The 24,413-nt window shown below is 40.5% G+C and overlaps 1 protein-coding gene across 2 annotated transcripts in view; it reads left to right on the forward strand.

The window, feature by feature from the left end:
- Positions 1 to 1,457: 1,457 nt before the first annotated feature.
- Positions 1,458 to 24,413, forward strand: part of LOC144956123 (N-acetylated-alpha-linked acidic dipeptidase 2-like) — a 79,446-nt gene continuing 56,490 nt past the window's right edge. The window contains exon 1 of one of the 2 annotated variants that reach the window (XM_078886555.1): positions 1,458 to 1,645. The gene's annotated coding sequence lies outside the window, so the exon portion shown is untranslated. The remainder of the gene's footprint in view (positions 1,646 to 24,413) is intronic. The other variant, XM_078886503.1, reaches the window with a different exon arrangement.

Raw genomic sequence — 24,413 nt, forward strand, 5'->3', positions numbered from 1 at the left:
GCCTGTGTCGTTTGCTGTTTCTACCAATCACCGCCATTGTTTACATTATGACGATTGTCCGAGAGGCGTGGTTATTTACCTGTCTATCACAGAATCTTTATTGGAATTTGAAGTCACACTTGTGGGCAAGTGATATACCGCCATTGCATCAATGATTAATCAGTAATTTTTGACCAATTAAAACGAGGATTTGTGATCATCATCAAGCCCGCTCCGTTCTTTACAAACAATAGAATGGAGGAAGTTGACATCACTTTGGTCTCTGTAATTGTTTTTCGGCATATTTTCCTATTCTTCATATTCACAAAGTTGGAGGTGTGGGTCCAGGAGAAGGAAGAACCGTGTCTGGACGCCGTTTGGATCATTCTTGGTCTGGATACTCGTCTTCAGTGTCTTCAGCTGTTCTAGAAGGACTGGATCTAGGCTGGTATCACCTTCAGGGTCATGGCAGCGCACAAGCTCCTGTGCAGATGAAAACTTTGGATAAGTGATTCAGTGATGCCTGCCGGGAATGTCAGGCAGCTCCAGAGAGATAACTTGCAGGTGGATATGAAACAGTTCTTAGGGCGGAGGAAGACTTCCGAAGCTGGGTTGACGAAATGAATTTGGTGTAGCCATTGTTTTTCGTGGTTGTGTGATTTGCATTCACTAGTTTTCCTCAATCAGTTTTAGGTAGTACACAGCGAGGTCGGATAAAGTCGGATTTTTTACCTTAAGGTCGGATTGGTAGGAAAAAGTCGGATAATTGCACCCGAGGTCGGATTTTTTAAGTGATCGTGTGATTCCGAGCGGAAATGCGAAACGCGTTTGCAACGAATACGCCGATTGCTAGAATCAAGTCGACCTAAGCCTTCCTACCTATGAAAATACTATGATAGTTTATGTGATTGTACGGTTGATCAGGCAGGTAGTCAGGTAGAAATGATTATCATTTTGCTTAAAATCATACCGTCGATTGTAATTGATAGAATGCGTTTATCCAAAAAGCTCATAGCATCCGCCAGCCGGATATAACGTACCAACACACAAAGTCTAACCTTAAACTTAAACGTTAAAAGTCTGATGACATTTTTTTGTGTGAGAATTACTCATAAAAAATGGCTGGATAAAAACAAAGAGCTGAGTGACATCAATTTCGTTCTGTCTATACCGTGTAGTTTGTATAGCACAAACTGCCACGATTTATATTCGGACGACTGTCCGAGGGGCGTGGTTATGTTCCCTTCCACTAGGTGGCTCCGGTCCTTCCATTATGTTGTGTTTATTCTTAATCCACAGCGATATGTTATGTTAGCTCTTGACGACGTGTCTTTTTTAAGTACAAACAAAAAGAAGACGCGTTGTTATCTAAGAGATGTCAGGAGCTATTTTTCGTTGACAACAATGTATGACATGTCATCATCGGCTCTATTATCCATGGCTATGTCCATGGACAGCTGTACCTATCTCATTTACCTGACCATGGGTCATTTCCTCGACACGAACACACGACACGCACACGCCTCTGACACTGGGCATTACAAGGATAATACATGGGATACAATAGTAAATACATTATATTATTATATTAAGGTTGTTGGATATATCATTTTCGAAAATGGAATTCCATGTCCATGCGTTTCACTTGACTGTCACTATCACTAACGTGAGTAATGTTTTTAAAATTAAAAAATAATAATAATAATACATATTATATAAAGTTAAAGGAAAGAAAGAGAAAAAAAAAGACCTCTTTATTAGTGAAACCGAATGTCCTTCAAATCATGATTTCCCCCATTATGTAACAATTAACTGCCGTACTCTGAAAAAATACGTATTTAAAAATTTGGCCAGAAAAACCGTCCTTCAATTATCGATCGATTTAAATGACCAGCATCTTGGCAAAAACTCTCAAACCTGGGCCCCTCGCAGGCGTCTTTCTGGAGTACGAAAGTTGACTGGTTAAAATGTAATTATGAACAGCAGTTTCCGCCGTCTTCACCAAGCTAGCAGTAAAACCGATGCGGCTCAAGCCTTATTAAAACTTAAGTTAAATCGTTGTCACTGATCAGTTGACGGAAACGTCGATATCTAATGTCAAGTTGGCACCAAATCTATCCCCGCCGCTAAAAAGATTTAACTTCTTCCTGCATTAAAAGACAAAGCATAAAACAGCTCACAATCATTTGGTTTTACACACACACACACACACACACACACACACACACACACACACACACAAAGAGAGAATCAAAAACAAAACAAAAAGCGAATCTCATTCTTTCCTTTGCAGGCCGCATCTCACGGCACTAAATTTCTGTTTAATTAAAGAAGTGTAACTCGCCTTTTTTTTGTATGAGATGCTTGAATAATGTACTTGGTATTTTTTTTAAAAAGTGTAATATCCACTTAATGTGCTCTAAGCGCATTGCAAAGAGTCGCAAGCCAACAGCATCACTTATCATGTAGGACGAGACATCGTAAGTGCACGTTTTAGCATTACATACTACAATTTTTTTCGACAGAGACAACGCTGTTACCGGCAAGGTACTTATTTCACACTTAAGTGGAATTAAAGATCGTATTCCAAGGAGTCAACCAGTCCATAGCGTGTTTTGAAACATGGACCTACAGGTCCAAAGGCGAGTGTCATACCACTGGACCACAAAGCCGCATGTAAGATAATTCAATATAATTGGCATATCATATAAATATAAGACTAGGTATAACGTTTCATCACACTGGCACCGTTCCCAGAACTGGCCCATCCCAATATCACTTGACCTTTGCTTTTGGAGACAAGACAACATAATGTCCCGAGAAAACCAGAAGTTCGGTGTTATAGTTGTTTGTTTTTTAAAAACTAAAGGCAATGCATCAATTGGTAGCTATTGCTTCGATTATCATTGCTTTTCGCTGCTCACTTCTCGTATGGCGGCGCGCGTTCCATTTTTCACACGATGGAAAGATATCATTTACAATAGATAGAATGAAGATGACGTCACTCAAGCCTTTGTTATTGTATTTTGCCATCCGCGTTCATGAGTAGTTCTCACTAATCTGTATTAACCCGACTATAAACGTTCATGGATACACAGTTTTATGTTGGTCCGTTATACTTCCGAATGGCAATGTTATGAGTTTCTTAGCCAAGCGCATACTATCTATAGTCCGTTCCACAACCCGTGAGCATGCGTCGACGTAGTGAAGTTTTAAGCAGATTTTTTTTTTTTTTTTGCACTGGTTACAATACCATAGTATTTTGGGATTTATTTTTCTTTACGGCATATAAAAAATGAGGGATCTAGCATGTGTGAACATTTAGATGTTTTGCAATAACTACACACACACACAAACACACACACACACACACACACACACTGAATTCTATTGACTGAACTCGCCAACAGGCTTGGCCAGGGGTTTCGTTTTCACGAGATTCATGTACTCTACTCATAATTTTGCCACGCTGTGTTTAAAAGGACGCAGCAAATTGTACACTGTACACGTTTGACATAAACAATAGTCTTCAACAGTCGTACTGTCACTTCCTTCCTAATGACGTATGGTAACTTAGTAACACTGGCTCTAAACTATCGGAACAATGGCTGACGCCGTATGAAATATTTCCCCGGCGAGCTTAAACGCGTATCCAGAGGTAAAAAACCCCATCAATTTGATCATGTATTGACTTTTACACATTCTGATCACAAGGCATATGAAAAGGGAATGACAAGTTCTAGCCAGCATGAAGAATAAAAAGTAATGATTTTCTTTGTTTAGAACCAAGATGGCCGCCGTTGCCGGGCGCGTGACATCAGACTATTGAATCTGTTACAATTATTAATAGTTGAAAGCCAGAGACGTAGCTTGCTGCTGTGATTTCTACATTCATAAAAACTGATTACAATATAGATTAAACATGCAAATTGTCACAATGAGGAGTATAGCACTGAAAATTTACAAGTATTTCTCCAGAGAATCGAAGCGCGGAATTCCTTTTCATGGCATGTGGCGAATAGTAATACTATTAACAGATGGCACACAATCAGAAACTCAGAGAGGAACGGTCAAATTAATAATTATGTCATCTTAATTATGCATCTCTTGTATTTGAAAACGACAGTTAATTTGAAAGGTTATGCTGTACAAAACTTACATGGAACCCGTTTGGTGTCAAGGAAGTTTAGATTCAGTGATATGTCACAATATTACTTACATTCAAAGTGCCCCCCCCCCCCCCCCATTCCACCTTCAACTGAACATAATTCAAGAATGGCGATTATAGATCATACTCGATGGGTGACCAGTGGATTTTTTGTGACATGTTTTGTGCGATCTTCATGAGTTCTCTTGCTCAACAGTAGGTCTTCGTGAAAGGCATTTCACACACAACTTTCCTCGCTATGTCGGAGACGGACGTAAAAATTTGGAGGATCCCCAGGACTCGTTTTCATCAACGCGGACTAGCGCTTAGTCTCTGACTTTAGTCAAGGACTTGATAAAATCAGACTTCATGTGAGCTCACTAAGCAAATCCCAATCACAGCATCTTCGGACTAAGTTTGGCCAAGTTTTAGTGATTTGTTGAGGCCGGACTTCAATCATGGTCTGAGACTAGTTAGTAGAATTCGTCAGAGCGTCGACAAGATAGCTAGTTTTTGATTGAGAGAGCTTCGATTCGGAAGAAAGATACGTCGGTTACGAATGACAGAGACAAAAAGTGTCCTGTTGCTTTTGACAGTGGCTTAAAAAAATATCTATAAGATAAGTGGAGATCATCGAAAGTACACATTTTTGTTAGTACAAAATATTATTTTTTTAAAAATGAATCTAACCGGCTCGCGAGTTGCGAGTGAACGGAGACTCGAAATCGAAGGGTTGCGTCAAAGAACAAAGAACAACCAAAAAAAGGAAAACAATTCGAAAGCAAAGTGGAGACAAAAGTTATTCTGCTAGCATTGCAAATGACTGAAATAATGTGATTCATCAGAACACACTTTCTGTTTTGTTTATTTGTTTGTTTGTTTGTTTGTTTGTCTGTTGTTTTTTATTTTTGTTTTGTTTTGTTTTTTGGTCAATTTGTTTGAGTTTCAATTAAATTTCCATTGGCCTAAATATAGAATTGACAGTCGACCATGAACATCATTGTAGTCTATCAATTGACAGTTAATACTTGATTTGATTCATCAAGGCAAAAGTAAGTTCAAATATGAAACGGAACGAAATATTATCTATACCGGATATGTTTCTAATTTTATCTTTGGAAATCTTTTGCGTTGAAAGTATGAAGGCTGGTATCTTACCTGCAATCGTGTACTAGAGAGCGTGATGTTACCAGCACAAAATAGCCGAATGAGTCACCGTCCAAAAAACGCCCACTTCTACTTCTAGGCAAGAGACTAGCTAGTTAGAGACTAGAAAACGTTCATAAAATCCGATTTTTTTAGTCACTTGCTCCGCTACAGTCTTAAGACTAGCAAGACTTTACTAGACAAGTAAATAACTAAATCTAGTCCGCGATCATGAAAACGGGCCATGTTTTTTATACATCAATGTCTTTGTCCGAAAACTGGATACGCACCCAACGGACTGATTGTGTCGTCCGATATCAGAAGAGATAAATTATAAACGCTGGGAGCCTGTTTTCGTCGTTGCAAAGTACTACTATTTAAATGCTGTTATTACACTATTTGACACAACTGATAAATATTTGCTAAGCTACGCCACTGAATGCTATTTTGTTATGATTATTTGCCTCACGGGAAAGAGAATAAACACACCATTACGGTTAACATTTTAGAGTTTGAGTTATTCTATTGCAAACGATGAAAGATGAAAGGAATTCAGCATTGTGAGAAAATTGTTTGGTCTATCACTATCGGTATTCGAAATTCGTAACATCACTTAAAATATAAGCCGCATGCAAAAAATCACGGCACCATATTTCATAACTTTGGAGGAGTTGGCAATAGTCCGTGCGCACGATACTTGGAACGGACTAAGCTCTAGAAAGTATGAAGATGACGTCACTCAGGTCTTAGTTATTTCTTTTTGCCATCCGCGTTTATGAGTAGTTCTCACTAAACTGTATTAACCAGACTATAAACGTTCATGGTTACACATAGTTTTGTGCGTTCGTTTCCGGATGGCAATGTTGCGAACTTCTTAGCCAAGCGCATACTATCTATGCCTCGACCAGTTCCTTCCCGTGGCCTCCTACAAAGTAATAAAGAGTCGCCTGTTACGTACTAGGACTTATATTTTGACCTCCTTTTCAGGACAGTTCAGGGGCGAGTGAGTTGTTATAATAGTGCTCAAGGAAACAATTGGCCTCAGTTGTTGAACTGTTGAGTATACAACTCATGATTTGCTTTCTTTTCGTAATCTGGACTTGAATTTTGACGTAATTTTTTTGGCCACTGTCAGACTTTGAGTTTTCGAAGGCACTTTACAATCGGAGGAAAAAAGAAAAGAAAAACAATAACAAATAGGGGCAACGCGGACAAAAACAGACCGTAAAACTAGGGAGAAACCGCGACCATCATATTACCTCGAGAGCTTAGGGCAGAAACAGTTATTCGTCAATCTCCAAATATACGTCGCTCCCCTCTCTCTCTCTCTCTCTCTCTCTCTCTCTCTCTCTCTCTCTCTCTCTCTCTCTCTCTCTCTCTCTCTCTCTCTGTTAAACAAAAAAAATAATTAAGCCCCCCCCCAAAAAAAAACAAACAGAAAAAACAAAAAAAAACAAAAAAAAAAAACAAGAAAAAAACAACAAAAACAACATAGTCCAAGCCACCTGTAAAATGTAGATCTGCCGACCGCCGAAGAACTAAAATATATTCGAAAACTCCAAAGTTGCCGTGGTGACCTTGTTATGGCAATAGAGAAAGTGATAAGATGGTGGTAATGGTAGAATGAAGATGAAGATGGTGGTGGTGGTAGCAGCTGTTGTTGTTGTCGTTGTTGTTGTGTTGATACTCATGATGACGATATGGTTGCTATAAAGCTACTGTAGCGGCGGTGTTGATAGTGACTGGAATAATACTGTGGTGGTATTTAGTGTGGTTTTTGTGGTATGACCGGCATGTCCCTGGTTCGAGTCTTGCTCTGGGTGGCACAAAGTTGAGTACTTGGAAAATGCTTTATTCACACTCTCTCACCGAACTCGGGTGTAAAATATGCACCTAACAGGTAACAGCGTTATCTTTATCGGAAAAAAAAAGTTGGCATAGCACCCATCAGGCGTCATGTCTCGTCTTATATCTTAAGTGTTGCTGTAGATTTGGGACCCCTTTGAAGCGATTTTGGCACATATAACGGACATTGCACTGTATTAAAGCTCAAGCTCTTATTACGATCATAATGTGGCTCAGGTTATGGTTATGATGATGATAGTGGTGACAGTGATTGATGACGTGGCAGTGATGATGATAGTTATGATGCTGTGTAGGTAGAATTCTGATTTTTATCTTGGTATACAAATGATGTTGCGTTGGAAATGGCGGTGATGATGTTGTTGTGAGGTCCCCATTTCCCCATTTTCTGGTCCAAAAACAACACTGCATGCTTGTTCTCGATAAAACTTAAATTTGACTATCTCTTGTCTTCTTATTTTGGCCCATTGTTTCAAAACTTGCACTTGTTGTCAGTTGAAAAAAGCAATATCCAGAATTATTTGTTTTTTTTTTAATTGTAAAAAGTATCCTCATGTGAATAAAATGCACATAAACAAAATCTGCGTTCAAACCAGGGCAGTCGCAGTGTATATAAATCTAAAACTAAACGATTTAATTGCCATATAACACTTCGTAAAATATATTCCGACAGATCTAAACAAGACCCAGCTTCCTTACAACAGCTGTATAATCATGGATATTAAAAAATTGTGGCTAATTGGAAATATGGGGAAGGTGAATGAATTTTATTATAATAAACAGTAGTATCTCAATCAATTGTTTCTCCGTGACCTCTTGTTGGTATGCCTGGCAAGCTATCGACATGGCTGCCTTTTTTTCCCAATATTATCTTATGAGTCTCGGGTTATTCAATCAACATACAGTGCATACACTTTTGAAAATTACGCATTATTAAATGTATCGAAAAATTTACGAAAATTATCGTACGATTTATAAAAACTGGTCGAAGAAAAATTTCAGTGGTTTTATTGTTGACTCGAAAATTTAGAATAAAGTATATTTCAACCATACTCTTAATCAAACGGTGAACGTGAACCGAAGACCCATAGCCACCTTAAGTTCTTGCCTATCATCTAAAGCACACCCCAAAAATGCATTGTTTTGTCAGTTGTTGCGATGCAATTCCTTCATCAATGTGTCAAAATATTGTGATTAATACTAGCTGTGGGACAGACCTATTTGTCTGCTTGGTATGTACTAAAGGAAGCTATGGGTATTAAGAAAAGTTTGCCAGTTGACTGGAAATAAATAGTCAAGGGAACGGAATGGACTATATGGCAGGAAATATTCTGATTGGTTAATGATCAGTAACGCTCGAATTTTTCTCAATAGAATGAACACGTTGGTTGGACCAAAACTGAGAAAGCAACAAGCTGGATTTAGAAAAGGACATTCTTGCACTGATCACATAATATTTACTCTTAGACAAATTTTCGAGCAATGTCATGAATAGAATGCAAGCTTGTTTTCATTTTTTTTTATTTCGAGAAGGCCTCTGACAGTGTGCACAGACCTGCATTGTGGAACATTCTTCACCATTATCGGATCCCATGGAAAATTGTCATCATGATCAGACTTCTATATAAAGATTTCCATGCAAAAGTAATCTGTGGAAGTTATTTGACTGAAGCACTAGAAATCAACACAGGTGTACGACAGGGATGCATTCTTTCGCCATTTCTTGTTTGTCTCGCCATTGACTGAATCATGAGAAAGTACGTTGGAATACTAAAACTGACCTAAGATGGACATTTATATAAATACTGGAGGACGTTGACTTTGCGAATGACATTATGCTCTTGTCACACATCTGGCTGATACACAATCAAACAAACACTGACAGTCCAAAGTAATGCCCAAAAGTTGGATTTAAAAATAAGTGTGACAAAAACTGTGGTCAGAAGGATCAATAACAAATTACAAACACCAGTGAAGCTTGAAAATGAAGAACTAGAGAATGTTCAGTCATTCACTTCTCGGGGAGCAAGATTACTAGAAATGGAAATTCAGAGGCTGAAATTTCAGAGAGGCTTTCTAAATCCCGGAGGACTTTTAGGGCTCTTGGTAATATCTGGAAGTCAAAGAGGATACAGACCAAAACAAAAATCAGATTTTTCAAATCTAACATTCTCTCTGTGTTGCTATATGGTGCTGAAACATAGAAGTTGACGAAGAGCATCTACATTCCAAACCATATGCTGAGGATGGCCAACAACCATCTCGAACAGCGATTTGATGAAGATAACACGGCTAGAGCCTTTGTTCCTTCTTGTAAAGAGAACAAGATGAGGGTGGACTGGTCATTTCCTGCGGATGAACCATGATGCTATACCAAGGGGCGCCCTCAGATGGACCCTACAGGGAACAAGGAGAAGAGGGAGACCCTTGGAGACTTGAAGAAGGACCCTTGAGAGTGACACGAAGACCCAGAGGTGGACGTGAGGAGAAATGTCAAATATGGCAGCGAATCGTGATGATGGAGATCTACTGTGCCGGCCTTATGTGCAACTGAAGCATCAAGAGGATTAGTAAGTAAGTAACGCTCAAACTATCACTGACTATTTTTAGCATTGTTGGTAACCTGCTATTTTGCAATAAAAGTACCCAACACTTATGCGTGCTAATCTAGCAATTTAACAATTGAACTACCGTCCCGGGATAATGTGTATAGACAATAATATCTACTTTTCGACTTCCTCCAGCCCAACGGTCACTCACCGCAACTATAGAAAGTTAATATGATGTTTCAATTCTGTGGTAATATTTTACAAAAGGTTATAGCCATTTTAGCATCACAATCATTGTAATAACATGTCGATAGATAAATAATATTTGTGACAGTGTTTAGAGCCTTTGCATGCAGGTTTTGGTTTTGGTTTCACTCAAATCTGGCATTCCGACATGTACAGTGTACATATATGCAGGCTTGATAACCGAACGAAATTGTATGAGATTTGATGAGAGTTTTCATATAGCGCAATATGCACTCGAAACCTCAAAGCGCTATAAAAGGGGTCCCAGGCCAACAGCAACACTTAACATGTAGGACGAGACATGACATTATTTTTTTCTCGGACAGAACAACGCTGTTAACGGCTTGGTACTCATTTTATACCAGAGTACGTGAGAGAATGAGAGTAAAGAGCCTTTTCCAAGGACTCAATTATGCGCCGAGCGAGGCTTGAACCCGGGACCTTCGGATCCGAAAGCGAGTGTCATACCACAAGACCACATAGCCGCGTGGGCCTGATGTGACATTATTGTATGGAGAATAGTTGCGTTGGTTTGAGAGTATTTCCATTACAACCATGAGCAATTATGATTATCAGGTCTGTACACGTCGATCTCACCGTTTTTCACCATCGAGTGGTATCCGGTTGAGACTGAAGTCCAAGTAGAAGTAGTAACAATCATATTAGTGGAAATGGCTAGTCGTTCATTCAAATTAGATAAAACTTATGAAAGTAAATCATGATGAATAAAAGATTATATTATGATCGGCCTCGCTGCTAAAGAATGAGAGCTATTCGGCATGCTCTCCTGCAATCATTCATGGAAATAATAATAATAATAATAATAATAATAATGATAATAATGATAATGATAATAATAATAATAATAATAATAATAATAATAATAATATAATATAATAATAATCATATCATCATCATCATCATCATCATCATCATCATCATCATAATTATTATTATTATTATTATTATATCATCATCATCATCATCATCATCATCATCATCATATATATAGTATAGTATAGTAGTAGTAGTAGTATAGTAAGTAGTATAGTAGTAGTAGTAGTAGTAGTAGTAGTAGTAGTAGTAGTAGTAGTATGTAGAAGTAGTGATAGTATGATGTAGATAGATGAGATGATGATGAGATGAGATGAGATGATGATGATGATGATGATGATGATGATGATGATGATGATGAAGACGACGATTATGATATGATGATGATGATGATGATGATGATGATGATGATGATGATGATGATGATCATGATGATGATGATCATGATGATGATGATGATGAAGACGACGATTATGATATGATGATGATGATGATGATGATGATGATGATGATGATGATGATGATGATGATGATGATGATGTCGATGATTTTGTTTGTTGTCTTTTTTTTATGGACGGGAGTGGGGAGGGGGGGGGGGGGCAGGTTTGCCATCCCGCAAGTTCCAGTGTGAAGTTGTAGAAACCGTCGTGAACGCACTATCTCAAACCGGTAGATAACCACGCCTCTCGGACAATCGTCATAATGTAAACAATGGCAGTGATTGGTAGACACAGCAAACTACACAGGTTTTACTATCAATGGTTAAGTAAAATACCTACTGTTCTACCGCTTGATCAGTAGAATCAGCACAGAAAACTATGTGTAAACTTAAACGTTTATAATATGATCGAGAAAATCGTGTGATAACTAGTCACTCATTTGTCAATATAAAAACAATAACAACGATCAGATGGAGGTCGAATTCGTCCTCATTATTGTTTATAAACAACCAACTATGTTTGTCCGAGCACGTGTGAAGGCGTGTCACAAATTCCATGTTTTGATTTGTCAAAAATCTACTGGTTAATTAACTCGCAGTGGTAGGAAACATAACCGTGCCCCTAGACCTGATTCGAACAGTCCGAACACTTATTATCCAGTAAACAATGGAAGACAATAGCTATTATTATCGATGGTATGCGTTTAAGTAAACTATTCACCTGCTATATCTACTTGATCAATCGCAACAACACACAAAAATACATTTAACGTTTATAGCCTGGTTGAGATAATCCAATGAGAACTAAACACCTATCTGGCCGTCTAAAAACGATAACAATTGACAGAGTGACGTCGACTTCATTCATTCATGTAACATAATCCGTTCACATACGCGCGCTTACATACTCTCTCACACACACATACGCACATACACACACACACACACACACATGTGCGCGCGCGCGGGCGTACGCGCATTCGGGCTGCCAGTTTGGCTTTTTAATACAAATTCACAAACTTGGCATTTTCTTTGAATCTGTTTGGCATGGGAAAATTGGGTTTGGCATTTTGGCCTTGGGGGAGGAGGGGTGTTATCAATTATTACATAATTTTAACATATTATTTGATAGGAAAGTACACCATAATGACTCACAATTAACTAATTTTTACCCCTAAAGTGGCAAGACAAGGTGATGACAAATTAGAGATATATTTATACTTTTACGTGAATTTTACAAGAAAATCAGTGGACTATTTTCAGACCATTTGTCATTTTTTTATGACTAGTTTGGTATTTCATGCCAAAATGATCCGAGAACCCCGTCGCTCTCTCTCTCTCTCTCTCTCTCTCTCTCTCTCTCTCTCTCTCTCTCTCTCATATTTATTTTTTATAATTTTAAGGGCTTAAAACTCCACACCACCGTAACGGGTGATCTAGCCTATTATCTCAAAATGACCAAATTACGGAAGGATTTACTTGTAGTTGAATGTAAGCGAAGTAGCCCTCTTGTTACTCCGATACTTCAGTTCCCACGACCTCGTCTCTGTGCCATCAGCTGTGATTTATCGCCAGGTGACAGACGTGTCGCCACTCTCACCAATAAATCACATCACATTATGTTTATACCTATCCCCATGATATTCTCCATATACAATGTAATTTTCAATAGCGAGAATAATAGTAAACCCGTATTTTAAGAATCAAATAAATAAATCATCATCATTGCCTTTTACACCCCGGGTCAGGGTATAGGCCACAGACAAACAGTTTCCATCCTTCTCTATCCCGAGCAAACTTTTTTATCTCATTCCAGGTCTTACAACTTCTCTGTATATCAGCTTCTTTAATTCTTTTCCATGTTCCTCGTGGCCTTCCCCTTGATCTTCTGCCCTGAGGGTTCCAGTCCAATGCTTTCTTTGTTATAGTTGAGTCATTGTTTCTAAGCGTGTGTCCAATCCACCTCCATCGTCTTCTTCCTATTTCCTCTCCCACTGGTTTCTGCTGTGTTCTTTTCCATACTTCTTCATTTTTTATTCTTTCCATCCATTTTATTCTGAGTAGCTTACGCATGCACCTGTTTACGAAAATCTGTACCCTCCTTATACATGCCTGTGATGCGTTCCAAGTTTCACAGCCATACAGTAGGACAGACTTCACGTTTGAGTTGAAAAGTCTTAGCTTTAGTCGAAGGGAGATATCTTTAGTTCTCCTAAATCTGTTCAAAGATGTGAATACAGCCTGTGCCTTTCCTATTCGTGCTTTCACCTCTGCTTCCGTGCCTCCATCCTTGTCAATTATACTTCCGAGATAGCAGAAAGTGTCTATATCTTCGAGTTCCTGATTTTTTACTTTGATCTGCTCCCTTTAACGCGTACCTATCCTCAAGACCTTTGACTTTGCAGGGTGAATTCTTAGATCAATTGATTCCGAGAGGCTGTTATAATTGTGGTTTTTGCTTGCATCTGGTCCTGGGTGTGGGACAAAAGAGCCAGATCATCTGCAAATCCAGATCATCCAACTGTGTCCAGGGGGTCCACTGTATCCCATTTCTTCTCCCTTTGGAGGTTTCCTTCATTAGCCAATCAATGGCAAGGATGAATAGGAATGGTGAGAGCAAGCATCCCTGCTTGACACCAGTCTTAATTTCAAAGCTGTCAGTAAGCTGCTCTTCATGTACAACCCTGCAACTTGATCCTTCATACATTTCCTTAATGAGGTTTACTATCTTTTCAGGGAGTCCATAATGTGCCAGAATTTTCCACAATGTTGCTCTGTCAATACTGTCGAAAGCCTTCTCGTAATCCAGAAAGTTGACAATAAGAGGAGAGTTCCATTCTATAGACTGTTCCACTATGACTCTCAGAGAGGCAATCTGGTCGGTTGTTGAACGGTTTTTCCGAAAACCTGCCTGTTCGTCCCGCAGTTTAGCACCTGTTGCATTCTTAATTCTCTCTAAAATAATACGGTTGAAAACCTTTCCTGGGATAGAAAGAAGAGTGATGCCTCGATAATTATTACAATTACTGAGGTCCCCTTTCTTTGGAAGCTTGATAAGATGTCCTTCCTTCCAATCCTTTAGGAATATCCCGTCATTCCAGATTCCCTCAAATAGTGGGTGCAGGGCCTCAGCATTTCTTTCCGCATCAACTTTTAGAGCCTCCGGTGGAATCTGGTCTGGTCCAGCAGCTTTCCCCCTTTTCATCTTGTTAATGGCACCCACAATCTCTGCTATCGATGGTGGATCACAGCTCATTGGTAGCTCATTCCTTGCAGGCAAAGATTCTGGCTGGTTGTCTGGTGGTGGTCTGTTCAGAAGGCAGTTGAAATGTTCCCTCCATCGTTCAGATTGAGCCTCTTTTCAAAAATAGTTTTCCCATCTTTGTCTTTGACTGGTATCTCTGGTTTCCCATATTTTCCAGCAAGTGTCTTGGTAGTTTGATAAAGGATCCTCATGTGTCCTCCTGTCGCTGCTGCTTTTGCTTTCTCTGCAAGTCTGTTCATGAATGCTTCCTTGTATTTCTTCACAGATCTTTTGACTTCCTTAGCTATGGCTCGATACTGCTCTTGTGCATCCAGTCTTGAAGCCCTTGTTCGGCTTGCATTCACTTGTTCCTTCCTTGTTCTCCTCTTTTTAATAAGGTCCAAGGTGGTTGGACTTATCCATTCTTTATGTTCCGATTTCTTTACCCCCAATACCTCGTGGCAAGTTGTTACGTTGACTTCCTTGATCTTTGCCCAATGTGACTCTACATCTATGTCCTCCTCGAGCTCAATAAGCGGTTGGAATCTATTACTCAATTGTAGTTTGAATTCCTCATTCTTTTCCCCATCAAGTGAATTCACCTCGAATTTTCTTCTTGTATGTGATCTGGTCCCATGTTTTCTGAGTCGGAGCTTAAGTTTTGCCAATAGCAGGTCGTGGTCTGATCCAACATCTGCCCCTCTCCGTACTGTCACATCTTCCAATGAACGTCTGAATCTTCGAGAGATACAAAAATGATCAATCTGATTCTCTGTCACACCATCTGGTGAGACCCAAGTTGCTTTGTGGACCCTCTTATGGGGGGAACACTGATCCTCCAATCACCAAACTGTTGAATGCACAGAAATTTGCAAATCTCTCACCATTATCTTTCATTTCTCCCATGCCATGACGTCCCATGATACCTTCATAACCTACGTTATCCTGTCCCACTTTTGCATTAACATCTCCCATCAATATGTTGATGTCTTTCCTTGGCAACTTGTCAATGACTTGTTGTAGCAGACTATAAAATGTATCTTCGTCCTCATCTGTTGCATCATTTGTTGGGGCATAGATCTGTACAATGTTCATGCTGATCTTCTTACTCCGTGTTGTAAAGGACGCCATGATGATCCTTTCTCCGTGTTGTTCCCATCCTCTCAGTGACTTCTGGGCAAACTTGCTTAGAATTATTCCTACTCCCTGTGTATGAATCCCGTCCCCTCTCCCTGAATATAAAATCTTCTCCCCAGACTTGAGGTGTTTCTGTCCGGATTGTATCCAGTGGGTTTTGCTTACTCCAAGTATATGCAGCCTGTATCTTCTCATCTCAGTCACAACTTGAGAGCTTTTTCCTGCTTCATACATGGTGCGAACGTTCCACGACGCAATTCGAAGCTGCTTGTTTGGCGAAGACGTCATCGGGTCAGCAGAGTCCTTTCGGCTTTGTCTGTTGTCCTTCATAAATTCTGTAATTCCAGAAACTCTTCGGTCGCCCAAGCTAAAAAAAAGGATTTGGTTTGTCTGTCTGCGTTTCTGTAACGGTTTGAGTTTAACGGAAAGGGGTGTTAACCCTTTGCCAACCACCAACCTGGAGGACCAGGTGACTCAAAGATGGGGGAATCACACACCATTAGTCGCCTTTTACGACACGCTGGCTTGGCGTTGGGCTATTCTTGACCCTCTCAGTTGAGGGACCCCGGACACCACACGGGGTAAATAAATAAATAAATAACTGTAAATAACTGATACTGTTCTAAAATCTAGTCCGTGCATTGTTGAATCCATTATTAAACCCCTTGCATCGTGTATTTTGGACAAGGGAGTTTGCACTTAGATGTAAACGAGACACTGGCTCTAAATAGCAACCGGTACAATAAGAGTGAAAGGTGAATGGGGTATGACAAACTATAAAAAACTAGAAGTGTAACATAAGAAATTCAACTTTTTTCAATCGTGAAGTATTTGTGGTGGATAATCCCTGGAGATTTGCAAGACAACTAGCCACCTACTAAATACGAGTAAAATGTTATCACTCATTAGACAGTGATGGTAGATAACCCAAACTTGAACACAATAAGACCCATAATGGGGCAACTCAACATGACAATTTCCAAACCTATTCCGCAAACAATATAGAACACCCAATTTTACAAAATGCCAAGATATGTATGAAAATTAGACCAATGCTGACAAACCGAGCTATGACGATGCCCATCAAAATGAAAATACTGCAATGCTAAATAACGCCAATTTTATTTCATGGACCATCAAAACAGCACTGTAATGGAAAATAGGAGCGGTGGAGATGTGATTCTTGAGACATGTGCTGAGAATGTCCTGGACACAGATGGAGGCAGGATACAGAAACACTCTTTTTTGCTAGAATAAGAGGACAAGCAAGGTTCTTTGGCCATGATGAGAGAGAGGATTGAGAAGCGAGTGACAACAGGACTGATAGATGGAAAGCGAGCAACAGGAAGACTGAGGACGAAATTGGTGGATAGCACTGGGAAATAGACACACGGAAGAAGTGATGTGGAGACTATCTGGGCAAAGAACGATAGGGAGTGTTGGAAAAACATGATCGCCCACGCTCGGAAGCAAGGCACCAGATGAAATTTAGAGCGTGATTATAAACAAACTAACATTGTAAAGGAAAAACATGCTGAAATCCGATGAGACAAAGAAAAGCAAGAAACAAATGTTAAATGATGTATTTACTGATAGTGGTTTACAAAGAACAGTAGAATACAATCGTGTTAATGATCACACAAAGAATATCTAGAGGATTTGTTAAATTTGCAACCCAGACGCTGATGTTCAAAATATTTTCCCATCATTTTGCAAACAAGCAGTCCATCTTTTCTAAAAGTTCTGTATCACTCCTTAGCACTATTCCTGAGTTATGTTTCTCACTCCCTTCTCGGTGTTGTCTTCCAGTTGACGAATAGTTGACGGTCGTGTTGCGTAGATATAACTTTTGAAATGACCCCACACAAATAAGTCCAATGGCGTCAAATCGGGTGAATGAGACGCTCATTCATGATATGTTGATCACGCAGTTGTCAAAGTGAGTGTGAAGTACCTACCTACAGGGAGTTAAGTACGCAATCCTGTTGAAACCACACTCATCTCGAATTTATAACCCTTTGTTGAAGTTTCTCCAAAACAATAATAAAAAAACAAAAAAAAAAACACCCCCCCCCCCCCAAAAAAAAAATTTAAGAATTTTAAAAATAGAATAAAAAAAGCTTCAGAACAATGCGCACATACCCACGAAAAAAATGAAAGAAAATATCAACAAACAAAATGCAGCAGAATTTTATGGAATTGTGAGCATTCCCTGGTCGACACAGTAGAATATCTTGTGTACTTTCTTTCAATTTATTCCGGATTTCCCAAGCTCCCAATCGTTAATTTATGACAATAATCAGTGAATTGCTACGAGAATACCTGGCTGCGCATCGATAAGAGGTGTAAAGACCGTTATTACGGCCATTAATGATTCTGCCACGTCAATCATCCGCTTTAAAATGTAGGCAGGGTGAAGGAAATTTCATAACACTGATTTATATTTCCGTTTTTGCGGAGTTGTCGGTTCTATAATATTATTAAAAAATATTTTCTCCTCGACAAGACGTAATAATCTGTATTGTAATCAAATGATGGCAAGTGTTTTTAGTAACTCGATTCATTAAGGGTACTCTTGATAATATTTTTACTTATTTTATTTTGAAATTATTATGTAATGTTTTTTTATCTGCTTGATTTATTAAGGGTACTTGTGATACTATTTTATACATATTTTTATCAAGTTGTTTTTAAAAATTAAAATAGCTAAATTACTCTTATTTTTTCTTTGCCAAGTTAACGACATCAGGTATATAGAAAAAGAAATTACTTGTCATATGATATCCATTATATAAATGTTTGATTTATGTTTGTATCTGGTAATTTCTTGTTAAGATAACAATGACGAAGGAAGCGAGCGTTAAACCACAGATTGATAACATTTAGAGAGCATAACTCATATAGAAGGACCGAAATTGTCGCCACTCAGCTTGTTGTTATTGTTTTTAGCCAGCCACTTTTATGAGTAGTTCACTAAATTCTTTTAATCGACTTGAAACATTAGAGATTATACAAGATTTGTGTGTTGGTACGTTAAATCTGGCTTGTGAATACACACAGCATCAATACCTAGTCTGTTTCATAATGGGGATGAGCGATATTACCTTTCCATGTGCTCGAGGTCATTGGTCACATTGCAAAATGTGCTCAAAGTGACCTACATAGTGAAAAGTGTTCACAGCTTTTGAAATACATAATCTAACATTGCGATTGGTCATGGGTTTGTTTACAACTTTCATAAACAAAGCAGCGTGTTTACATTTATTAAGAAATATCCAATCGCTCGACAACAACAAATCATGTGATTGATGACTCGGTTGGACGAAACCTGGAAATAGATGGTTCGAAGATGACGTCACTCAGGTCTTTGTTATTGTTTTTTGCCATCCGCGTTTATGAGTAATGCTCACTGAACTGTATTAACCTGACTATAAACGTTCATGGATACACACAGTTTTGTGTGTTGGTCCGTTATACTTCCGGATGGCAATGTTATGAGTAGTGCGGGGCGGTCCTTGGCAAGCTTAAGGACCACGGTCCTACGGTCCTTGGGAAATGAAGACCGCAAGGACCGGTCCTAGGACCGGTCCTTTTCGACATTGAACATTCCTGAGAGACTGTTGGAAATTCGAACCGGTTTGACCTTTGAGACCGTGGGATCGTTCATTCTTGAACTGTTAAAGACCGCTACACGATGAAAACCGTGGTCTACAGGAGTAAAACACACGGAGTAGTCACACTCATTTCAAATTGTAACCTAATTAGAGAAGAGGGGTGATGCCTTCTTTATTTGCTCACCCTACTTCATTGTTACTTCGATAATTTAATAAAATTTGAAATTTATCCCCATTAACGGAGATAATGGCATCGCCCAAGGCGTTGATCGAGTTGTTCGTGGCGTTGATACACACACGCAACTCCTACCCCCCCCTCCCCCCCCCCCCCCACACACATTAGAGGGCAGCGAGCATTGAAGAGTAAGAGAGAGACGTGAAGTTATAATAAGAGGGCATGGATGAGGTAATAAGAGGGTCGATGGTGACTTTTCGCCAGATCTAACAAACTCAGCTACCCATTCATTGCTGAGTAGACAGGGATTCAGAAAAAACTCGACTGCACCCGGGATCGATCTCTGGCCCTTTGCGTATAAAGAGAGTGCTCTATCAACTGAGCTATCGGGGTCCCCAAATATTCTATTGGACTTTTTAAAATTCAGACGTTATAACTGGGTTTTTTGGAAGGAAGAAACTAATGAAACTCATATTATTTGATTAGTAAAAACACAAAACGAAATTTTAATATTATTGTATTATTTTAAATGACAACACTGCGATAGAAAGGAGTGGTGACAAGAGATGGACAAAAGAAAACAAAAAATCGGATTTGCTACTTGCTAGGTTCGACACACACACACACACACACACACACACACAAACACACACATCTTTAGTAGTCACATACATTTCAAACAATAACCCATTAGAGAAGAGGGGTCATGCCTTCACCATATATCATTGTCATTGCGATCATTATGGTGTAGTAAATTTTGAAATTTACCCCGTATAATGGAATCGTCCAAGGCGTGCGCCTCCTGTTCCCCCCATCTCACACACGAAAGGGCAGTTTGCGGAGTGGAGGTTGGTGGTCGTCTGCCTGTATGGTCGTCTGTGTCGTTTAGTGTATGGCAAAGGGGGGTGGGTGCGATTAATTAAGTGGGATGGGTGGTGATTGGTGGAAGATAGGCAACCGAGGCAACGAATCGCTGGGGAAGTAGCCTAGTATGGCGCGAGACCGTTGAAAGGTGATAAGAAGTGAGGACCGCCGCCAGTCTTCCACTATGGGACCGGTCTCCGGTTCACAGCTAAAAGACCGTGGGACCGGTCCTTGGACCGGTCCTCAGCGCGGCACTAGTTATGAGCTTCTGAGCCAAGTGCATACTATCAATAGATCTCTCTCATTCATTTCCAGGCTTAGAGGTGTTTTATTTTAAAATTGTTTGTTGTTTTGCAGTGACATTTTCAATGGCCATCATATAGATACCCACGACCAAAGAAAAAAAAAAATGTATAACGAGACAAGACGCCTGTTAGACGATATTACAATTTTTTCCGACACAGAGACAATGCTGTTAACGTCCAGGTACTCATTTTACACTTGAGTACGGTGAGAGTATGTGGGTAAAGAGCATTTTCCAAGTTCTCAACTATGCGCCGAGCGAGGCTCGAACCCAGGACCTCCCGATCGGAAAGCGAGTGTCATACCACAAGACCACTTAGCCGCACAATGTTTCCGAATTTTATATCCATAAATGAAATATTTTTCTCATTTATATTAATAAAAGAAAGAGCAAGTCTGTCTGTCTGTCTGTTGTCTGTGTATATGTATGTGTGTCGACTACAGGGAAAACCAGATTTCTATCTGCTATGAAAAATAGCCTTCGTTAACATTTTTATCCCTCTGATGCAGGACGCCAAGGTTGTTTTTTCCCCCGATTTAGGTCGATTTTACAATGGCCGTATAAAAATGTTAATTCAATCTTATTCGATCCCTAAGATTGACGACGCCATTTTAACAAGAACCGAGAAAACATATATATCGAATAACTCGACTCACTCTGTCCACTTTCTCCTCCATCAACAAGTTGTCAAGAAACAAAGTCGACTTCATGTTATTGACTTGGGACCGGTGTGTCTTTTTTACGAAACCCGCCGAAACCCGCCGAAACCCTGCGAAACCCGCCGAAACCCGCCGAAACCCGACGAAACCCGACGAATCCCGACAAAGTTATGGGAAGTAGGTGGCAGTGGGGAGTGAACCTAGAACTCAGGAGAGTGTACACCATTGGGAGTGAACCTGGGACTGGGTTTCGGCGGGTTTCGTAAAAAAGAACTAGTGCTTTTTTACGAAACCCGCCGAAACCCGGCGAAACCCGACAATATTCAGCAAAGTTATGGGAAGTAGACAACTGTGGGGAGTGAAACCGAGACTCAGGGAAGTGTACACCAGTCGGGAGTGAACCTGAGACTAAGGTTATCGGCCGGTTTCGGCGGGTTTCGTAAAAAAGAATTAGTGCTTTATTACGAAACCCGCCGAAACCCGCCGAAACCCGACACTATCCGGCAAAGTTATGGGAGTTTGGCAACAGTGGGGGGTGATCCTGGGAATCAGGGCGGTGTACACCAGTGTGGAGTGAACCTGGGACTATGTAAAAAGGATATCAGTGGGAAATAAACCTGGGACTAAAGGGAGATGGATACCATTGAAAATTGAAGCTGGATATGAAAGTTTGGTACCAGAGGAGAATGAACCTGACACTATAGGAGATGGGCGCCAGTGTGGAGTGAACCTGGGACTCAGGGAAGTGCACTCCAATTTGGAGTTAACCTTGGACTGTGGGAGATGGATAACTGTGGGTATCCGGCCGAACTATAGGATTGGTACCAGAGGAGAATGAACCTGACACTATAGAAGGTGGGAGTGAACCTGGGATTCAGGGAATTGCACACCAGTGGGGAGTTAACCTGTGAATATCTAAAAAAAGGATATCAGTGGGAAATAAACCTGGGACTAAAGGGAGTTGGATACCATTGAAAGTTAAAGCCGGATATGAAAGTTGGTACCAGAGGATAATGAACCTGACACTTAGGAGGTGGGCGCCAGTGGGGAGTGAACCTGGGACTATGCAAACAGGATATCAGTGGGAAATAAACCTGGGACTAAAGGGAGATGGATACCATTGAAAATTGAAGCTGGATATGAAAGTTTGGTACCAGAGGAGAATGAACCTGACACTATAGAAGGTGGGCGCCAGTGGGGAGTGAACCTGGGACTATGTAAAAAGGATATCAGTGGGAAATAAACCTGGGACTAAAGGGAGATGGATGCCATTGAAAATTGAAGCTGGATATGAAAGTTTGGTACCAGAGGAGAATGAACCTGACACTTTAGGAGATGGGCGCCAGTGTGGAGTGAACCTGGGACTCAGGGAAGTGCACTCCAATTTGGAGTTAACCTAGGACTGTGGGAGATGGATAACTGTGGGTATCCGGCCGAACTATAGGAGTTGGGTACCAGAGGAGAATGAACCTGACACTATAGAAGGTGGGGAGTGAACCTGGGATTCAGGGAATTGCACACCAGTGGGGAGTTAACCTGTGAATATCTAAAAAAAGGATATCAGTGGGAAATAAACCTGGGACTAAAGGGAGTTGGATACCATTGAAAGTTAAAGCCGGATATGAAAGTTTGGTACCAGAGGATAATGAACCTGACACTATAGGAGGTGGGCGCCAGTGGGGAGTGAACCTGGGACTATGCAAACAGGATATCAGTGGGAAATAAACCTGGGACTAAAGGGAGATGGATGCCATTGAAAATTGAAGCTGGATATGAAAGTTTGGTACCAGAGGAGAATGAACCTGACACTATAGAAGGTGGGCGCCAGTGGGGAGTGAACTTGGGACTATATAAACAGGATATCAGTGGGGAAAAAACCTGGGACTAAAGGGAGATGAATACCATTGAAAGTTGAAGCCGGATATGAGAATTTGGTACCAGAAGAAAATATACCTGACACTATAGGGGGTGGGCGACAGTGGGGAGTGAACCCGGGACTATGTAAAAAGGATATTAGTGGGAAATAAACCTGGGACTAAAGGGAGATGAATACCATTGAAAGTTGAAGCCGGATATGAGAGTTTGGTACCAGAAGAAAATATACCTGACACTATAGGGGGTGGGCGCCAGTGGGGAGTGAACCCGAGACTATGTAAAAAGGATATCAGTGGGAAATAAACCTGGGACTAAAGGGAGATGGATACCCCATTGGAAGTTGAAGCCGGATATGAAAGTTTGGTACCAGAGGAGAATGAACCTGACACTATAGTAGGTGGGCGCCAGTGGGGAGTGAACCTGGGACTATGTAAACAGGATATCAGTGGGAAAAAAAAACCTGGGACTAAAGGGAGATGAATACCATTGAAAGTTGAAGCCGGATATGAGAGTTTGGTACCAGAAGAAAATATACCTGACACTATAGGGGGTGGGCGCCAGTGGGGAGTGAACCCGGGACTATATATAAAGGATATCAGTGGGAAATAAACCTGGGACTAAAGGGAGATAGATACCATTGAAAGTTGAAGCCGGATATGAGAGTTTGGTACCAGAGGAGAATGAACCTGACACTATAAGAGTCCCAGGTTTATTTCCCACTGATATCCTGTTTACATAGTCCCAGGTTCACTCCCCACTGGCGCCCACCTTCTATAGAGTCAGGTTCATTCTCCTCTGGTACCAAGCTCTCATATCCGGCTTCAACTTTCAATGGTATTCATCTCCCTTTAGTCACAGGTTTATTTCCCACTGATGTCCTGTTTCATAGTCCCAGGTTCACTCCCCACTGGCGCCCACCTCCTATAGTGTCAGGTTCATTCTCCTCTGGTACCAAACTCTCATACCAAGCTTCAAATTTTAATGGTATCCATCTCCCTTTAATCCCAGGTTTATTTCCCACTGATATCCTTTTTACATATTCTCAGGTTAAATCCCCACTGGTGTGCAATTCCCTGAATCCCCGGTTCACTCCCCACTGGCGCCCACCTTCTATAGTGTCAGGTTCATTCTCCTCTGGCACCCAACTCCTATAGTTCGGCTCGGATACCCACAGTTATCCATCTCCCACAGTCCAAGGTTAACTCCCAATTGGTGTGCACTTCCCTGAGTCCCAGGTTCACTCCACACTGGCGCCCACCCCCTCTAGTGTCAGGTTCATTTTCCTCTGGTACCAAGCTCTCATATCCGGCTTCAACTTTCAATGGTATCCATCTCCCT

This window comes from Berghia stephanieae, chromosome 1, assembly GCF_034508935.2.
Source record: "Berghia stephanieae isolate SIO BIC M18660-M18661 chromosome 1, UCSD_Bste_1.3, whole genome shotgun sequence".
In the NCBI taxonomy this organism is placed as follows: domain Eukaryota; kingdom Metazoa; phylum Mollusca; class Gastropoda; order Nudibranchia; family Aeolidiidae; genus Berghia; species Berghia stephanieae.